This window comes from Pleurodeles waltl, chromosome 3_1 (assembly GCF_031143425.1).
Source record: "Pleurodeles waltl isolate 20211129_DDA chromosome 3_1, aPleWal1.hap1.20221129, whole genome shotgun sequence".
Lineage (NCBI taxonomy): Eukaryota > Metazoa > Chordata > Amphibia > Caudata > Salamandridae > Pleurodeles > Pleurodeles waltl.
Genome location: NC_090440.1, coordinates 548,235,406 through 548,256,115, shown reverse-complemented (window position 1 = coordinate 548,256,115; position 20,710 = coordinate 548,235,406). Strand labels below are relative to the sequence as shown.

The 20,710-nt window shown below is 48.3% G+C and overlaps 1 protein-coding gene across 2 annotated transcripts in view; it reads right to left on the bottom strand.

Moving 5' to 3' along the window:
- MEGF11 (multiple EGF like domains 11) overlaps positions 1 to 20,710 on the bottom strand; it is a 1,692,327-nt gene that overhangs the window by 172,281 nt on the left and 1,499,336 nt on the right. The window lies entirely within an intron of this gene.

The window sequence follows — 20,710 nt, the reverse complement described above, 5'->3', positions numbered from 1 at the left end:
TTCCCCACATTGTATCTTGATGGGGCCTGTCACTTCGGTTCCCAGCTCCATCAGGACCACTGGGGCTCTCATAAAACCTTGGTAGTAGATAGCTCACAGGTCACTGTGCTACAAGATGTCCTGATTGGTTAAAGTATACTCCCGGGATAAATAATTCCCACACTGCTCCGTTCACTGCATCACGTCCTCTTAGTTGCAGTTCTTGGGCATAAGCAGCTGTCGAGGGATGTTCTGATGTATTTTGTTTCAGTCTATTAGTCGATGCTTTCCTTTTAATCTGGTTGCTGAGCAGAAAATACTCAGCAGGGCAATGAGATGGAGGTTTAAGACCTGGAGAAAGATTTTCAAAATGCGTTGAAAAGTTGCAGAATGTTGTGTCAGGCAGTGAGTGCAGCTCAAAATCCAGTCATCCTTGGAGCTTTCACAGTCCACCCGGTAGACCCACTGCAAAGCTACAGAATTGCAGAGGCATCCACAGAGCACTTACAATGTGGCTCTATAATGATCTGCCCCATGCAAAGCTTTCCTAGTACTGAGTAATTTACCAAACTCTATAAATGTACCTCTAGACTGGCTGGCATTATGAAAACCTGCCTGAGCACTAAGGGGCCGATTACGAGTCACAAGACCGCCAGACTCGAGGTGGCGGTCGGACCGCTGAAGCTGTGGGAGTCCATCCGCTACATTACAAGGTTGGCAGGCAGACCTGCCAACTTACCTCCGTCCCCGCCAGGATCTAAGATCCAGACGGGCTGATGGCAGTGCTGGTTGTAATCAGCCACGGCGGCGCTGAACTTAGTGCCACCCTGCTGATTACAACCTTGTTCTCTGCCAGCCTTTTCATGGTGGTTTCACCAACATGAAAAGGTTGGCGTAGAACAAGTGCAGGGGGCCAGGGGGGGGCCTGCACTGCCCATGTCTATGGCATGGGCAGTGCAGGGGTCCCACTGCCCAGGACCTTTGATATGTGCCCTCTCTGCTGGTGCACCCTGTGTGCGGCGGCATTGCTGCCGGCTCAATTATGAGCCAGGAACAATGCTGCTGCACCTTTCCCACTGGGCTGACCAGCTGAAGGTCGGCCCAGTGGGGAAGTTGTAATGTGGCCGGTGAGGAGACCGCCAGCACCGTGGCAGTCTCCTTGTCCGGAGTTTGGCGGACAGATGTTTCCATCGGCCAAATTCCTAATGATCCCTTAAGTCATCTACCGAGCTCTCTCAATGTCCCTCTAGGCTGACCTCAGCTATGCAAAACTGCCCTAATACTGAGGACCCTATGAAACGCTCACAATATACTTCTATATTGACCTGCACCATGCAAAGCTGTACTAGCCCTGAGGCATCCACTGTGCAGTACTCATGCACTATTATACCACAAAGAGGACAGCTGTACAGATCTCACAGACTACGTCTCTCTAGGCCTCTGAGTAATTAAATATATTCACTGAACTGTGGCGATGTCCTTTTAGCTTTTGTTGTGCATGTGTTGGTATCACTCTACTAAGACACTTAAGAACACTTAGAATTTATCACTGATTTGCATTATGCAGGAGTGGAGCAGAACTGAGACATCTGCAAGGCAGTTATAATGCATGTGTCTTGATTTGCAGCATTAGCTCTTGTTCTAGTGTTGAAATTCAGATGATCACAGAAATCAACACTAACCATGACTAAACCATACCTACTACACCATAATCCCAGTGCTCAGCTAGCCACAGAGCTCTTACAGTGCACCTCTACCTATCCCACACTAGGTTCTGTTATCACAGTAGAAAACAAATAATTTGGTTAGGGTTATCTTTTGAGCTTTTTTTGGACATTGTATTTTTTTAATGTTTACTTTATATGGGGGTTAGATGTGTTGTATTTTCTGTGGTCACGAGCATAGCCTTTATGTCATGGGGTTCTCTAGTCTTCGTTTGACTGGAATTATTTGGGCTTGAAGAGTGAGTCTCTCCTGGGAGCATCTTGGGGATTAGAATTCTTATTTTTTTGATAGAACATTGCTTGTTCCTTCATACTTCCTGGTTTCATGGATTTTCCTTTGTGGCCATACAAATAGTGCGAAGCTAATACTTAACTCCTCTGTACCAAATGGCCTTTCTGGTCCCTTTCAGTGTCAGGAACAGAACCTCTGTGATGGCTCTGGGTCACTCAGTTAATCCATCCCCCACCGGTCTGCGTCCTTAGGAAACGAGTATTCACGTAGGTAGGTAGCAGAATCTAAAAATGTCCTGCTGAATGATTTATCTGGTCTTCAAAGTCATAGTTAGAAAAGGACTGCAAATCGGGCTGTATATGGCCGAGTTCGGGCACGGAGGGCATTATCCTTGAGTCTTGTAATGTGAAATCATGACGCTGGAAGAAAGCACCGACGTGGAAGGAGTAGTTGGAGCATGCATCCCAAAATGTTATGAGTGCATACACGAAGAGGTACATGCATATATATAAATCCCTGTCCCACACCAATGAGCACTTATCATTTCCAGTGTTTGTGGGTGGATGTGGCAGTCATTTCTTTGGGTTCGGTAGTCCACATGTCTCTGTTCTTTGATGCAGATGTTTGAGTCATTCCTTGGCTCTTAGGACCTCTTTGGTAGTTGACTGAAATAATTCATGCTATTTTCCGGACTCTGGGATTACCGTTACTGGAGGATAAAATTTAGGAATCAGAGTTTCTACGCTGATTCCTGCATGTTTCTCCCTGACGTTTATTCAGATAGATTTAGGGTGCTTCCCCACATTGTATTTGATGGGGCCTGTCACTTCGGTTCCCAGCTCCATCAGGACCACTGGGGCTCTCATAAAACCTTGGTAGTAGATAGCTCACAGGTCACTGTGCTACAAGATGTCCTGATTGGTTAAAGTATACCCCCGGGATAAATAATTCCCACACTGCTCCGTTCACTGCATCACGCCCTCTTAGTTGCAGTTCTTGGGCATAAGCAGCTGTCGAGGGATGTTCTGATGTATTTTGTTTCAGTCTATTAGTCGATGCTTTCCTTTTAATCTGGTTGCTGAGCAGAAAATACTCAGCAGGGCAATGAGATGGAGGTTTAAGACCTGGAGAAAGATTTTCAAAATGCGTTGAAAAGTTGCAGATTGTTGTGTCAGGCAGTGAGTGCAGCTCAAAATCCAGTCATCCTTGGAGCTTTCACAGTCCACCCGGTAGACCCACTGCAAAGCTACAAAATTGCAGAGGCATCCACAGAGCACTTACAATGTGGCTCTATAATGATCTGCCCCATGCAAAGCTTTCCTAGTACTGAGTAATTTACCAAACTCTATAAATGTACCTCTAGACTGGCTGGCATTATGAAAACCTGCCTGAGCACTAAGGGGCCGATTACGAGTCACAAGACCGCCAGACTCGAGGTGGCGGTCGGACCGCTGAAGCTGTGGGAGTCCATCCGCTACATTACAAGGTTGGCAGGCAGACCTGCCAACTTACCTCCGTCTCCGCCAGGATCCAAGATCCAGACGGGCTGATGGCAGTGCTGGTTGTAATCAGCCACGGCGGCGCTGAACTTCGTGCCACCCTGCTGATTACAACCTTGTTCTCTGCCAGCCTTTTCATGGTGGTTTCACCAACATGAAAAGGTTGGCGTAGAACAAGTGCAGGGGGCCAGAGGGGGGGCCTGCACTGCCCATGTCTATGGCATGGGAAGTGCAGGGGTCCCACTGCCCAGGACCTTTGATATGTGCACCCTCTGCTGGTGCACCCTGTGTGCGGCGGCATTGCTGCCGGCTCAATTATGAGCCGGGAACAATGCTGCTGCACCTTTCCCACTGGGCTGACCAGCTGAAGGTCGGCCCAGTGGGGAAGTTGTAATGTGGCCGGTGAGGAGACCGCCAGCACCGTGGCAGTCTCCTTGTCCGGAGTTTGGCGGACAGATGTTTCCATCGGCCAAATTCCTAATGATCCCCTAAGTCATCTACCGAGCTCTCTCAATGTCCCTCTAGGCTGACCTCAGCTATGCAAAACTGCCCTAATACTGAGGACCCTATGAAACGCTCACAATATACTTCTATATTGACCTGCACCATGCAAAGCTGTACTAGCCCTGAGGCATCCACTGTGCAGTACTCATGCACTATTATACCACAAAGAGGACAGCTGTACAGATCTCACAGACTACGTCTCTCTAGGCCTCTGAGTAATTAAATATATTCACTGAACTGTGGGGATGTCCTTTTAGCTTTCGTTGTGCATGTTTTGGTATCACTCTACTAAGACACTTAAGAACACTTAGAATTTATCACTGATTTGCATTATGCAGGACTGGAGCAGAACTGAGACATCTGCAAGGCAGTTATAATGCACGTGTCTTGATTTGCAGCATGAGCTCTTGTTCTAGTGTTGAAATTCAGATGATCACAGAAATCAACACTAACCATGACTAAACCATACCTACTACACCATAATCCCAGTGCTCAGCTAGCCACAGAGCTCTTACAGTGCACCTCTACCTATCCCACACTAGGTTCTGTTATCACAGTAGAAAACATCCACCAAGCTCTTGTAATGTACCTCTATTCTGTACTGTAACTTGCATGGGTACCTCAACGATGAATCATCCACAGAGGTCTCAAATGTACATCTACCCTAATCTGCTCAATGTATCCTTAGAAAGAGAGATCTACAGACCTCTCACAATGTAACACTACATTTTCCTATAGCTGTTGTTAGAAATGGGGTTTCTGGTTGGCTAGGGTATGCACCTCAGCCAGGCAGAACTTACCCACTCTAGTCAGGGCAAGGGAATTACACGTCCAAGATAACCCCTGTCACCCCCTTGGTAGCTTGGCACGAGCTGTCAGGCTTAACCTGGAGGCAATGTGGAAAGCGTTTGCACAACACACACAACACATGTGACGCAATATCCCCACCACAACGGAAACACAACACCAGATTATATGAAAATATACTGTATTGTACACAAGGCAATTATCAGACCAAACATCACATATCAGTACTATCCTGCTACCTTAGCAGTTGTCAGAACGTTACACATTAGTTACTCTGCAACCTAGCAGTAGTCACATATAACACACAGGTTACTCAGTATTCTGCAACATAAGCAGTAGTCAGGAAAACACGTTATTACATCACAGCACTTGTCATAAGAATATCATAAAATGCCCATAGTAGGAACATTAGAAAACATATGGCAAGTTAGAAAAACATATTAGCAAGCATGTCCATAAAAGGAACATTTGCATACACGTATGTAAAAACATCAAACGCAGGTAGGTAATATATGAATCAAACAAAAGTCTGTAGAAAGAACTTTGGATTGCAACTATATTGAGCCTTTAAACAGTACCTGGTTGGATGAAGGCACCTCCAGTGCCTAGAAGGCGAACAATCTGCCCCCCGGCGCTCCTATGTGCAAAACGGGGGCCTCCCTTATACTCTGGGGTCAGAGGAGGGCGACATGCACCTCCTCTCTTTTATAGACAGGGCCCTCTGGGGACCGTGATTACTGGGGGCCCCCCAGGGCCTCAAACGGCCCTCACGAGGGGGGCCAAAGCCAGCAAAAACAACTTAGGGCAGGAGCGGGGCATCACGCACCCCCTCCGGTTTAATGACAGGCCCCTCCTGGGACCCGCGATCTCTGGGGGCCCCCCCGGGCCTCCACTGGCCCTTCCACCAAGGGGGGGCCCACAATAATGCACGTTTTACCTAACAGCAGAAAAGGAGCGTCCTGCTCCTAACGCAGAGGCCAGGGGGAAGGGGGCACTCCCCGCACCTTCCCCTGGTCCTGCCGTGAAGCCACAAGAAGATCGGACCCCTCCTGGGGCCCGAGCAGACACTCACCTGCACCCGATGCGGTGCGCGAGTGTTCTTCCAGCTTCCCGGGCCGCTGCGGTGATCTTATTTAAAGGGGCACAATGCAGCAAGGAGCCTATGAGCTCCCAAGGCTCCATAAGCGCGCTGCAATCAGCGCTATGGCACCCGCAACCACAGAGAAGCACCCCTCGTGAAGAAATGGATGCAGGGATCAGGGGCCAAAGCACCCTGCCCCAGGGGAGCAGAATCTTAAGACAAGGTTCTCAGGTGGAGGGCCCAGCTACAGGCCAGCACAAGGGAAAGGCAGCAAGTGGCAAGTCCTTCACAGTGACCAGGCAGGTCACAGGTCAGCACAGCAGCAGCAGTCCATGATGGTTCCTGGTGAGTCCTTTCAGCCTTTGGTGTCCAGTTCCAAGATGATTCCAAGAGTCTCCAAATTGTGGGGAAAATTCCCCTGTACTTATAGTCAGTTCTTACAGTGTTTTACAATGGTAGGGAGAGGAGTTTCCAGCCAGTTACAACTGGTTCTGGGCGTGCCCCCTCTCTCCTTTCAGCACAGGCTCCAAACATCAGTGGGGGGTTAACGACCCTATTGTGTGAGTCCAGGGCACAGTCTTTACAAATGCAGGTGTGCCCCGCCTCTCCCTTCTCTCAGCCCAGGAAGACTATTCAGTATGCAGATGCACCTCTGTGACACCTCCACCCTCCCTGTGTACAGGCTGTCTGAAAAGTATGCACAAAGCCCCAACTGTCACTCTGCCCAGACGTGGACTGGAGTCAAGCTGCAAAACACCAGAGTCATAAGCATAGATAAATGCGCACTTTCTAGAAGTGGCATTTCTGTGATAGTAATAAAAAATACACCCACACCAGTAAGCAGCATTTATTATCACCATCACAACCATACCAAACACGCCTACGCTACCCCTCATAAATCAGACAATACCCCTTACACATAAGGCAGGGCATTTCTAATGCAATCCTATGAGAAGGCAGCACTCACAGCAGTGAGACACCAGTTAGGCTGTTTGTCACTACCAGGACAGGCCACGCAACTTGGCACATGTCCTGCCTTTCTACATACATGGCACCCTGCCCATAGGGCTAGCTAGGGCGTACCTTAGGGGGGACTTACATGTAGTAAAAGGGGAGTTCTGGGCCTGGCAAGTAAGTTTAGATGCCAGGTCCCTGTGGCAGAAAACTGCGCACACAGGCGCTGCACTAGCAGGCCTGAGACAGGTTTGAAAGTCTACTTCAGTGGGTGGCGCAAGCAGCGCTGCAGGCCCACTAGTAGTATTTAATTTACAGGCCCTGGGTATAGAGATACCACTGTACAAGGGACTTATAGGTAAATTAAATATGCCAATTAGGTATAAGCCAATCATACCAACTTTAGATGGGAGAGCACCTGCACTTTAGCACTGGTCAGCAGTGATAAAGTGCTCAGAGTCCTAGAGCCAACAGCGAGAGGTCAGAAAAACCAGGAGGAAGGAGGCAAAAAGACTGGGTATGACCCTGCGTACGGCAAAAAGTCCAACACAACCCCTACCAGCCAAAAGCCAGGGGAGAACAATCAATACCTTGATGTACTTCCCTGATTGGGCGATAGAACAAGGACCCAGGCCTACAACAGCATGGGCATGTTCCAGTTCTACGCCTTCCTGACTCCACTTGGATCTCTCTGTCAATGCTTCCCAGGCAGCCTAGACCAACCCACGGGGGTTCTGTAGCTGCCAATGGCCAGAACCAGGCCCCAGGCCATCTAGGAGCCTCTGGTCTCTGAAACCATAACGAGTGGGGGGCGGTAGCCCCAGGTGCAAAGCAACCTGTCTCCACTCCATTTCCAATCAGTTCAGGGGCTCTACCCTGCCAATGATCCGCCAACCTAGGGCCAGCACCATTAGGTTCTACAGGGGCTAGAGGCTCGGCTCTCCTCCCTCTACCCCTCCGTCTAGGATCCCGCCCTCCTCTCCTAGGAGGGGTATCACCAGAATCCACACTTGCCAGGGTGCTGGGTACAGCAGCCCTGCACAACTCTATCGCCAGCCCAGGATCACTTCCTGGCAACTGACCACCCAACCTAGGGACGACACCCTTGGGTTGCACCGGGGTCCCGGGCGGGCTTCCCCCTCCCTGAACCCCACTTCCAGAGTCCTGCATCCCCCCACCTCTGGAGAAGCCACCAGAAGTTTCACACGGGGGGCTGAGCACACTAACCGCTCCCCCAACCAGGTCAGAGTTTACCCCCTGAACCTGTCTATCTAGTCCAGGGACGACACCCTTAGACTGGACCATTGCCCTGCGAACCAGGACTTACTCCCTGAATCTGCCAATCCAACCCAGAGTCACTACCCTGTGGTTGAACCACTGCCTGGCGCACCAGGACTTCCTTGGGAGCACACCTACTCCCCATCAGGTCAGAGTTTACCCCCTGAACCTGACCATCCAACCCAGAGTCACCACCCTGCGGTTGAATCATTGCCTGGCGCACCAGGACTTCCTGGGGGGCACACCTACCCCCCACCAGGGAAACACCTTCCCCAAGGGCCACACAAGAGTCTGGCTGGTGCAGGTCTCCTGAACTCTGCCCATCTGACAGAGTCTGGATTCCTCCCAGCCCAGAAATGGTCTCACCAAGGTCATTCCTGGGGGGCTCTGCTCTCAGAGCTGACCCCTGACCCTCCAGGTTCTCCACTGGGGCCCGCAGCCCCCTCTCAACCCTATGCCTGGATTTCCGTCTCCTCCACTGTAGAGCGAGACTACCAGACACCAGGACCGGCGGAACGCTATCACCAGCCACCTGCCTAAGTCCTACTGGCAAAATGGGATCCTTCTGAACAGCTGGCCCTACGGCACAGGCTAGGATCACCTCCTGGCGTTCACTCATGGAACCCTCCAGGACCCTGGACTGGAGCTCGGGTACCCTGGGCCTCAGCCCAACCCCATTCCCTCTCCTCTGAGACTGGACATGGGGTGCCTTACCCGCCCCAATACACTGGGACCTACCTGGGACACAAGCCTTTCCCACCACACCTGGTTGGGAAACACCTAGACCACTCTCATTAGGAACACCCCCTAATGCCACACCAGACCCTCTGGTACGCAACCAGAAGTCTGCCTCCTTTGCAAGCTCCCTGGGGTCAGAGAGCTCACACACTGACAAGTGTTGGCGTAACTCTGAAAAACAACAACGAAGCAGGTGCTCTCTGACAATCAGATTAAACAGCCCTTCAAAATTGTTTACTGTGCTACCCTTCACCCACCCATCTAGTGCAATGCAGCAATCCTCCACAAACTCCTCCCAAGACTGGTGGGACAGTTTCTTACCACCCCTAAACCTTTTTCTGTATTCCTCAGGGAAAAAACATACTTCACAATCAGTGCATTTTTTAAAGGGGAGTACCCCTCCCTGTTACTCTCTTCTAGAGTCAGTAGGGCATCCCTCCCCTCCTCAGGAATAAAGCTCCCTAGGCCAGTTCCCCAATCCTTCTCGGGGATCCTGCGCTCTACCACAGCCCTCTCATATTCCTTTAACCGCTGACGTATGTCTCCCCCCTCTTGGAACCTAGGTACCAGATCTATGGGTATGTGAGGAACATCTTTGCTACAGCACTGTACATTGCTGCCACCACTGGACTCCGCCTGCAGCGCTGGTGAGTCCAGAACCTTCAGACTGTGCTCTAGAGCGAGTCTTTCTCTGGCAAAGGCCCTCTCTGCCTCTGCCATTCTCTCCTGTACTAAAGGCCTTCTCTACCTCAGCCCTTCTCTCCTCAACAGGTAGGCGCGCTAACTGCAACTTCAGGTCCCTCTCTTCCCGCCTATCTCTAAGCTCATCAGGCTTCAAGGAATGAGAGGTAGCCCTGCTTCTTACAATGGACCCAGCAAGGGACTCCCTATCACTGGGGCATTCCCTGTCAACTGGTGTCCCCAACCGGTCATTCTCACCCTCCTGATCAGTCTCTCTATCACTCTCTAGGGATGAGGTCTGAGAGCCCTCCCATTGGGAACCCTCGCTACACTCAGGATCCTCTGGGTACCCCCTAAGCACACTCCCTCCCTGGGTATATGTCACAAACCTTTCAAAGAAATTCAGAGATCTCCTGAGGTCCCCTTCTACAGGCAGCCCTGTCTCTCTACAGAACCCCTCTAATTCCTCCTGCGTGTAAAATGGCAGGTCCTCTAAATCAAAGGTAAGACCCATCTTGAAAAGGTACAAATAACTCAAATGTGACAACCACAATACCCAAGCGTGAGAACTGAAAACAGGAAAAATGACCAAAGAGAGAAAGTTAAGAGAAGCCAAACATGTGATGGTCTAAACGCAATCCTTGTAGTGAAATAATAAGTCACAATGGTATTGTGCAAGCGCAAGTCCGATCCTCACCGCTGACAACCAATGTTAGAAATGGGGTTTCTGGTTGGCTAGGGTATGCACCTCAGCCAGGCAGAACTTACCCACTCTAGTCAGGGCAAGGGAGTTACACATCCAAGATAACCCCTGCTCACCCCCTTGGTAGCTTGGCACGAGCAGTCAGGCTTAACCTGGAGGCAATGTGGAAAGCGTTTGCACAACACACACAACACATGTGACGCAATATCCCCACCACAAAGGAAACACAACACCAGATTATATGAAAATATACTGTATTGTACACAAGGCAATTATCAGACCAAACATCACATATCAGTACTATCCTGCTACCTTAGCAGTTGTCAGAACGTTACACATTAGTTACTCTGCAACCTAGCAGTAGTCACATATAACACACAGGTTACTCAGTATTCTGCAACATAAGCAGTAGTCAGGAAAACACGTTATTACATCACAGCACTTGTCATAAGAATATCATAAAATGCCCATAGTAGGAACATTAGAAAACATATGGCAAGTTAGAAAAACATATTAGCAAGCATGTCCATAAAAGGAACATTTGCATACATGTATGTAAAAACATCAAACGCAGGTAGGTAATATATGAATCAAACAAAAGTCTGTAGAAAGAACTTTGGATTGCAACTATATTGGGCCTTTAAACAGTAACTGGTTGGATGAAGGCACCTCCAGTGCCAAGAAGGCGAACAATAGGTGCCCCGGCGCTCCTATGCGCAAAACGGGGGCCTCCCTTATACTCTGGGGTCAGAGGAGGGTGACATGCACCTCCTCTCTTTTATAGACAGGCCCCTCTGGGGACCGTGATTACTGGGGGCCCCCCAGGGCCTCAAACGGCCCTCACGAGGGGGCCAAAGCCAGCAAAAACAACTTAGGGCAGGAGGGGGTCACCACGCACCCCCTCCGGTTTAATGACAGGCTCCTCCCGGGACCCGCGATCTCTGGGGGCCCCCCTGGGCCTCCACTGGCCCTTCCACCAAGGGGGGGGACCACAATAATGCCCATTTTACCTAACAGCAGAGAAGGAGCGTCCTGCTCCTAACGCAGAGGCCAGGGGGAAGGGGGCACTCCCCACGCCTTCCCCTGGTCCTGCCGTGAAGCCACAAGAAGATCGGACCCCTCCTAGGGCCCGAGCAGACACTCACCTGCACCCGATGCGGTGCGCGAGTGTTCTTCCAGCTTCCCGGGCCGCTGCGGTGATCTTATTTAAAGGGGCACAATGCAGCAAGGAGCCTATGAGCTCCCAAGGCTCCATAAGCGCGCTGCAATCAGCGCTATGGCAGCCGCAACCACGGAGAAGCACCCCTCGTGAAGAAATGGATGCAGGGATCAGGGGCCAAAGCACCCTGCCCCGGGTAGCAGAATCTTAAGACAAGGTCCTCAGGTGGAGGGCCCAGCTACAGGCCAGCACAAGGGAAAGGCAGCAAGTGGCAAGTCCTTCACAGTGACCCGGCAGGTCACAGGTCAGCACAGCAGCAGCAGTCCATGGCGGTTCCTGGTGAGTCCTTTCAGCCTTTGGTGTCCAGTTCCAAGATGTTTCCAAGAGTCTCCAAATTGTGGGGAAAATTCCCCTGTACTTATAGTCAGTTCTTACAGTGTTTTACAATGGTAGGGAGAGGAGGCTCTAGCCAGTTACAACTGGTTCTGGGTGTGCCCCCTCTCTCCTTTCACCACAGTCTCCAAATATCAGTGGGGGGTTAACGACCCTATTGTGTGAGACCAGGGTACAGTCTTTACAAATGCAGGTGTGCCCCGCCTCTCCCTTCTCTCAGCCCAGGAAGACTATTCAGTATGCAGATGCACCTCTGTGACACCTCCACCCTCCCTGTGTACAGGCTGTCTGAAAAGTATGCACAAAGCCCCAACTGTCACTCTGCCCAGACGTGGACTGGAGTCAAGCTGCAAAACACCAGAGTCATAAGCACAGATAAATGCGCACTTTCTAGAAGTGGCATTTCTGTGATAGTAATAAAAAATACACCCACACCAGTAAGCAGCATTTATTATCACCATCACAACCATACCAAACACGCCTACGCTACCCCTCATAAATCAGACAATACCCCTTACACATAAGGCAGGGCATTTCTAATGCAATCCTATGAGAAGGCAGCACTCACAGCAGTGAGACACCAGTTAGGCTGTTTGTCACTACCAGGACAGGCCACGCAACTTGGCACATGTCCTGCCTTTCTACATACATGGCACCCTGCCCATAGGGCTAGCTAGGGCGTACCTTAGGGGTGACTTACATGTAGTAAAAGGGGAGTTCTGGGCCTGGCAAGTAAGTTTAGATGCCAGGTCCCTGTGGCAGAAAACTGCGCACACAGGCCCTGCACTAGCAGGCCTGAGACAGGTTTCAAAGTCTACTTCAGTGGGTGGCGCAAGCAGCGCTGCAGGCCCACTAGTAGTATTTAATTTACAGGCCCTGGGTATAGAGATACCACTGTACAAGGGACTTATAGGTAAATTAAATATGCCAATTAGGTATAAGCCAATCATACCAACTTTAGGTGGGAGAGCACCTGCACTTTAGCACTGGTCAGCAGTGATAAAGTGCTCAGAGTCCTAGAGCCAACAGCGAGAGGTCAGAAAAACCAGGAGAAAGGAGGCAAAAAGACTGGGGATGACCCTGCGTAAGGCAAAAAGTCCAACAGCTGTCATTTCAGTACTGAGGCATACACAGAGCTTTCACAATAAACCAGTGGCATCGCTGGTGTGTATGGGTGGGTGGGGGATGTGGGTAGTGGGGAGGGAGAGTATATAACACTTGTCCAGCTCGATTTGTTCTCTCCTACCCACCTTAAGGCTCCTCAATTGTATCTGCTAAATATGCCAAGACACAGCACATAAAAAGAAACACTGCATCTTGACACATACGTTTTCATAAATGTATTTTGTTGTTTTAAACAGTAAAAGAACATGTATATCTATCAATCTATATACAGACAAAGATACACACACACCCATAGAAAGTCAGTTTTCATCATTTTAAGTAAATATATATATATATATATATATAAATTCCCATAGGCAGTTGCCACTGGGTAGTTATAGTTAGCTCAGCTGTTTTATAGGAAACACATTTTTTGTGTTGCGGATAACTTTGACCCCATTTCATGAAACTCCACAAACTTTCCAAAAAAGTGCTAAGTTTTGACAAGTTTGTGCATGGAAAGTTTCGGAGTGATCCGTCAAGAGTGGGCTCAGAAAAAAAGGGGGCTCCCAGAATGGGATCACTGACACAATATCGGACTCAACAATATTATGTAACACAAATATATTGTTTCCCTATCCTTATAACACAATTATTAAAGATATATATTTACATTATATTACGTTTTTGTTTAATTATTAATTTAATTCTTTAAATTTACTACTATAAAAGTACATTATGTATGTATATATTTATGTATATGCATACACACACATATATTCTTTTTGCATAAAAAAATTTCTAATAACTTTCCACCTTATACCCTAGAAAGCCGGCAGCCTCAGCTAAAATATAACTCGTATATATATATATGAATGTTACGCAGTTCACATAATTAAGCAATTAAATAATTAATAAATAAATAATTGTTAATTTATTACCTAATTAACTTCCCTCCCTATGACCCTATACACATAGCAATACCTAAAATAGAACTGAACTATATAACACAATTCATATAATTAATAATCAATTAAATAATTGATAATAAATTAATAAATAATTGCTGGTTGTTACCTAATTAACTTCCCACTCTATTTCTCTACAAACCAAACAACCCGCTACACTACTATAAATCACTTTTAGCAATAAAAATACAAATTCTGAAACACTTAAAGTTACAAACTATATATTTTTTAATTGATTATATGAAAAATAGTAACTCATAGAATTAATGCGAACTAAAACACATTAAAATAATTGAAAAAATTATATTCTTTACAACTGTGTAATTGAGAACGATATTAACAATAATTATATTCTTAACAATTTTATCTCAAAAAACGATATCCTTGTCACTGATGTTTCTGCATCACGATATTTTCATATCAGAATAGTTTTTCCAGTATTTCTCCAGATATATACACCCGATATTTTGTCCAAATACCCACAAAACGCAAACTCCCCATGCATTTTCCATAGACATATTTAGGCAGAGCTACAGGAAAAACCGATGATCGGAATTACACCAAATCTGGCAGGAAGCTAAATCTTCATCTGCAGATTATGCTTTTTATGATTTGGTATAAATCTGTTTAGTAGTTTTTTAGGGTTAAAAAATATTAGTTTTTATGGACAATTGGATTCAAGGGACTCTTGTGAGAGTCCCTCAAACCTAATTAAAAACAAAATTAGAGTGCTCTGATCGGCCCAGGGAGTTTTTTTTCCCCGTTGGCCATCTTGCTCCCACAAGAGTTAGACTCTTGCGGGACCCATCATCCTGTTTGGCTGCCAGCAACATAAGAAAAATATTCCTGGCAGCCATTACAGGGTTCTGGGACTTAGGGCCTCATTACGAGTTTGGCAGTCCGTGGACCGCCATTTTGGTGGTGGCATTCCAACGCAACTCTGGCGGTCTGTTCGAAGGACCACCACCATGACGGTCTGATGGTCAGACCGCAAAACTCGTAATGAGGCCCTTAGTCCTCTGTCCTAAAGTTATATAAAAAAAATATAAGGGGGCAGGGTAGGGATACCTTGCCCCTCTACGCCCCATGGGGGAACCCAGAGGAACAACCCCCTCCATCCAAAAAATAGGAATATTTGCTGCGATCCAAATGAAAAAAAAAGTAGGTCCGAGGCTGCCTGCATTTTTTAAATTAATGACCTCCAGAAGATAACAGCAGAGGATGTTAGAAGATATTAATCTAATTCTCTGTTGAAAATAAATTCACTATCATCAGTTTAAACCTGGGTGTCACAAAACTCCATGAGCGAGATCAAGGATTTCCCATAATAGTTGAAAAGGTAAGGTAACCATGCAGAGCCCTGGGGAATGTCTACGTTGTGAATGGTTGAAGTGAAGGAATCTACACTCATTTTTTGAGTCCTGTTCCTCAAAATAGGGAAGAAAAGCAAGTTAACAATCTATTGCCCCGCTCTGGAAATATTTTATAAATTAAGAGCACTACTCAAGTCAGCAACTATGGGAAATCATCAATGACTGCTACTAGATCAGTTATTTGTGGAGGCCTAAGTAAAGGGATTTCTCATTATCTAAGTCTGAGGAATCTACCACTTGGACCACAACTGGATACCCCTCCTGGGTAGAAAAGGAACTGTCTTTTAAAAGTTAGTAGGGGGAGAAAAAAGACTGATCACTTTCTTCACCTGGGGAACAAAAGAAAGAAATTGACTGCATGTAACTCACAAAATGTGAACATTTGTGGTTGGGGTCACCATGCTACAGAAAACATTTGGCCACCACACCACAGTCCAGACAGAAAGAGGGTCAGCTAAGACTAAGATTTCTGTTTCAGTTCAGTTAAACTTTAAGATATTTTCTGACATAATGCAACATTTTTGCAGCTTCAGAACTCACCGACCATACCTGCTTTATTGCAGTCCTAGTGAATAAGAAACTGGATGTCCTCAGCTTAGACAAGAACATGAAACTAAAATACCCTATCAAAACCAACATTTGGTCACATTTGTGGAGCTCAAAGATGATCCATGTGGAACTCCACATTCTGAAAAGCAGAAGAAGGACCGAAATGAAATAATGCAACTGCTTGCATCTGGTCATTGATTTAAGTTTGAATACATGTGATTGTCTGAGCCCTTATGCCCAAGTTACGAATCCCAAGGACAAGCCAAGAATGACTGACATTACGTGTAGCCACAAGATTAAAAAAGATAAAGGATGCAAGAGGTAGCTGTATACTGTCCAGAGCCTCAGCCAACACCCCTTCAGTGCTGTCAGCGTGAATGATTCCTTTAACAAGAGGGTGTACATCAAAAGAGGATTCCAAGCATGTAAACAAATGTGGATTTACAGGGTTTTTAAAAAAAAACTATGGGCGAGAGAGATCACATGAAATTTTGCAAGACACTGTTGGTCTGGTCCAAAGAAGGTGCAGAAACCAGTGCTCTGTTGTTTCTGTCCCTTTCTAGTAATGCGAAAAAAATGTTTATTCCTTCTTCACATTTGATCCAAAGTCTCTATGTTCCTCTGCTGAATGCCCTAAAAATTCTCCAGATCAGAGAGTTTATTTAATGTTCACATGGGACCTCTATCACAAAGGTGCTGGAAGTAGGAGTACAGGGGTTGCTGCAGCGCCCCCAAAATATCCATGCTGGAGTTCAGATGGCGAACTGGCAGTAGAGATGCCTTAAAACCTTGCTCCATCTGCTGTGAGTTTAAAGACAGAGGTCAAATGTCAGGCTAGGTCTTGATGCTTTTAACAGGGCATTGGTGTTTACTTATCTTTCTCTAATGCAAAGTGAGACGATTTTTTAAAGTGAACTGTGCCACACCTGGCTGGGGTACAGGTAGTTTGAAAGAAAAAGCTGTGGGAAGTTATTTTTTTCAAATGCACAAAAGAGAAATACTTGCAAATGAACTGTACAAATATATCAGCAATTAAGAAAGCATAAATGTACATTTTTTCTTGTAATTCTGAAGCTTGATAGAAACAAACTTTAATAGGATTAAATCTAATCTAGACACTTGATGTGCAAGTGATAAATAGTAACTGAAAACCAGTTTCTTGCGCCAGAGTCCATCTGTAAGCCAGACAAGAGGGAGATTAAGGGGCTCATTCTGAGTCCGGCGGGCGGCGGGCGCTGCCCGCAGGGCGGAAACCGCCCAAATACCGCACCGCGGTCAAATGACCGAGGGGGTCATTTTGACTTTCCCGCTGGGCCGGCGGACGATCTCCATAAGATCGCCCGCCGGCCCAGCGGGAAAGCCCCTGCAACAAGGAAGCCGGCTCCGAATGGAGCCGGCCGAGTTGCAGGGGTGCGACGGGTGCAGTAGCACCCGTCGCGATTTTCACTGTCTGCACAGCAGACAGTGAAAATCATGGTGGGGCCCCCAGGGGCCCCACGACACCCGTTCCCGCCATCCTGAGGCTGGTGGGAAGGGGGTCGGAATCCCTATGGCGGCGCTGGAGGATTCCCTGGGCCAGGGGAAAACCGGCGGGAAACCGCCGGTTCCCCTTTTCTCACTGCGGCTTTACCGCCGCGGTCAGAATAGCCCAGGTAGCACCGCCAGCCTGTTGGCGGTGCTTCCGTTGCCCTCCACCCTGGCGGTTTCAAACCGCCAGGGTCGGAATGAGGGCTTAAGTCCAGTTTTGAAGAGTTGTCTCTCTCCCAAAGAATTGATGCTGCTCTACAACAGAATTATGTTAATGATTTTTAGTTACCCTAATGCATGAAGTACCCGCCCCCATATTTAAATTTGGAGCGTATACATTGGGAGACGTCACTCCTTTTCCACTTCAGGTCAAACACAGTATGACGCTTCCTGTGCTTCCCTATTGGGGGATGGGGGATAAGGTGTGGGATTCCAAGCTCAGTCTTTGCTGCATTTTACTTTCTTTTGTGAATTGTACAGTGCATATTTTTCTTTTATCTTAAGCACATTGTGAAACCATTGGTTTTCAAAAAGTATAGAGGGGCCTTGTTGTACTTACAGACACTAGGTAATCAGCAGAGTTGTGCTTGTGTCTTTTGCTTTTTCAAAACATCAATCTGTAGAATAAAGTCATTGGAGGGGTAGCTGTTATAAGTTTTAAGGGTTGTGTTCTTTTAACAATAATGTTTGAAAGTTGTACTGTGATTGTATGTTAGGCAAACTATGTATAGCATGATGATTTGTTTAGCCTTTTTATCTCAATTACATTTTTTTATCTTTTTTGTATCTTATTTTATGCTGTTTTTGTTGTACTGTTTTTATTCTGTTCTTTTATAGTCTTTCTTAAAGACCGAAAAAAGATTTATTGACTTTACTTGGTTTCTGCAATCATCCTCCATGAGCTTTTTTTTAAAAATATCTGTTTTATTGTTTTCAGAACTGGCATTCAACAGTGAACACAAGCAACAGAACATCAGGTTAGCAGCCGTTACATGATATCATAGTATGAAAATAACAAACTAGGTCTGGATCCGAATATTAGGCTTTCCATTCGTCAATAAACAACTGCACAAACAACTGCTGGTATTTCTGCAATCTTGTCTATGAGGTGGAGCCGTTAACCCCACTTTCCAACAACCGTGTACTGGTGGACTGTAGTGCAGTGACATGTATCATGCATCCCAGATATTTGTTTTCATGAAATGTGCGAGTTTTTGTCTTGTTGCCTATCATATCTGTTATTATGGTTACATAACCCTGTGTTATTTTCTGGTGACTGATACCTCTATCGCAACATTGTCATTCAGCCCATGATTTGATCTGTCTAGGGGGGGCATGGCCTGCAGCCGATGCAGCAACACGCCTAGTGTGGAGCTCCTGGGCCGCAAACTGGGCCAGAACATCATACTAGCAATAATTAGAACCCTATTTCTGCCGAAAATAACAGGGATAGCGATCAGAAGACCTGTAGCACATAGTGGACCCGCTGCCAGTCCGGAACACAGGAGAAATCGGAGAGATATGCCCTGCTCTCCCCGCGGCGGCTGAGGCGCAAGATGGCGGATGCGGCCGAGCGATACCCCAGCTGAGGAGCTGCAAAGGCAGGAAGGGACCGCGTGCGACACCGAGGAGGAGGAACACCCCTGACTCAAAGAGGTGTCCCCCTGCAGACATCGAACCGCTTACCTGCCACGCACAGTGGCAGTGATTGACGGTGAGAGAGCCGACCGAGTGGCGGCGGAGGGCGGGCAGAGAGCGGAGAGAATCCGGCATCAAGCCGCACTGGATAAAAGCGGCCTGACCTCTGGTGAGTGCCATGAGGTTCACCGAAGATCGCAGACGGGGGGAAAGGCCCACTCGGTGATGAGCGCGACTCCGGCAGTGCGAACGGAGCACATCAGGGAACCGACACTTAAACACCAGCGCTGAGCTAGGCCGCGACGAGAGGAGCGGTCGGGAAAATCTTGCCACCTCTAGTGGGAAGAGGGATTGCCCTACACAGGCCTGCTGGAGAGAGGCGCCCCCCTGCACATATCGAACCGCTTACCTGACACGCACAGTGATAGTGATTGGCGGAGAGAATACAAAGCGAGCGGCAGCGGAGGGCGGGCAGAGAGTGGAGAGAACCCGGCATCAAGCCGCACTGGATGAAAGCGGCCCGCCCTCTGGTGAGTACCATGAGAATCACCGAAGATCGCAGATGGGGGGAAGGCCCACTTGGTGAAGCGCATAGCTCCAACAGTGCGGACGGAGCTCATCAGGGAACCGGCACTTATACACCAGTGCTGGGCTGGGCCGCGGGGAGAGGAGCGGTCGGGAAAATCTTGGCACCCCTAGAGGGAAGAGGGATTGCCCTACACGGACAGGCCTGCTGGAGATAGGGGAGAGTTGATCTCCTGGGTGTTTGGACACTTTGGCGGTCATTCCTACTTTGGCGGGCAGCGGTCGCCGCCCGCCTGGCGGGAACCGCCAGAAGACCGTACCGTGGTCAAAAGACCGCGGCGGTCATTCTGACTTTCCCGCTGGGCTGGCGGGCGACCGCCAAAAGGCCGCCCGCCCGCCCAGCGGGAAAGCACCAGCAACGAGGAAGCCGGCTCCGAATGGAGCCGGCAGAGTTGCTGGTGTGCGACGGGTGCAGTTGCACCCGTCGCGATTTTCAGTGTCTGCCAAGCAGACACTGAAAATCAATGTGGGGCCCTGTTAGGGGGCCCCTGCAGTGCCCATGCCAGTGGCATGGGCACTGCAGGGGCCCCCAGGGGCCCCACGACACCCGTTCCCGCCAGCCTGGTTCTGGCAGTGAAAACCGCCAGAACCAGGCTGGCGGGAAGGGGGTCGGAATCCCCATGGCGGCGCTGCTTGCAGCGCCGCCGTGGAGGATTCACAGGGGCAGCGGGAAGCCGGCGGGAAGCCGGCGGGAAACCACCGGCTTCTCTTTTCTGACCGCGGCTTTACCGCTGCGGTCAGAATAGCCCCAGAAGCACCGTCAGCCTGTTGGCGGTGCTTCCTCCGTCCCCTACCCTGGCGGTCTCGGACCGCCAGGGTAGGAATGACCCCCTTTGTCCAAGAAGTGACCCCATTGAAATTGTATGAACAAACTTGTTCTGGAAAAACAGATCTCCCGGCTCTAACAATGGGAAAGCTTAAAAGGCGAGAAGAGCATAAACAAGTTGGAACTTCAACTACCAGACAGCATGGACAGTCACAGCACACGGGCCCACAAGAGAACCAGGAAGTGCAAGTGACAACCCTAGACACTGTACTCCTAGCCATTAAAGAGTCGCTGGAAGCGCTGGAACGCAAGATAGACAACTTAACAATAGACCTCTCACTGCTATGAGACGACCATAGGAAATTAGCAGAAAGAGTAGGGGCGAATGAAAAATCTATAGCCATCATGGCCACAATGCAAAAAAGCGCATCATCAGAGCTTATGGACCTCACATCAAGGGTTAAAACA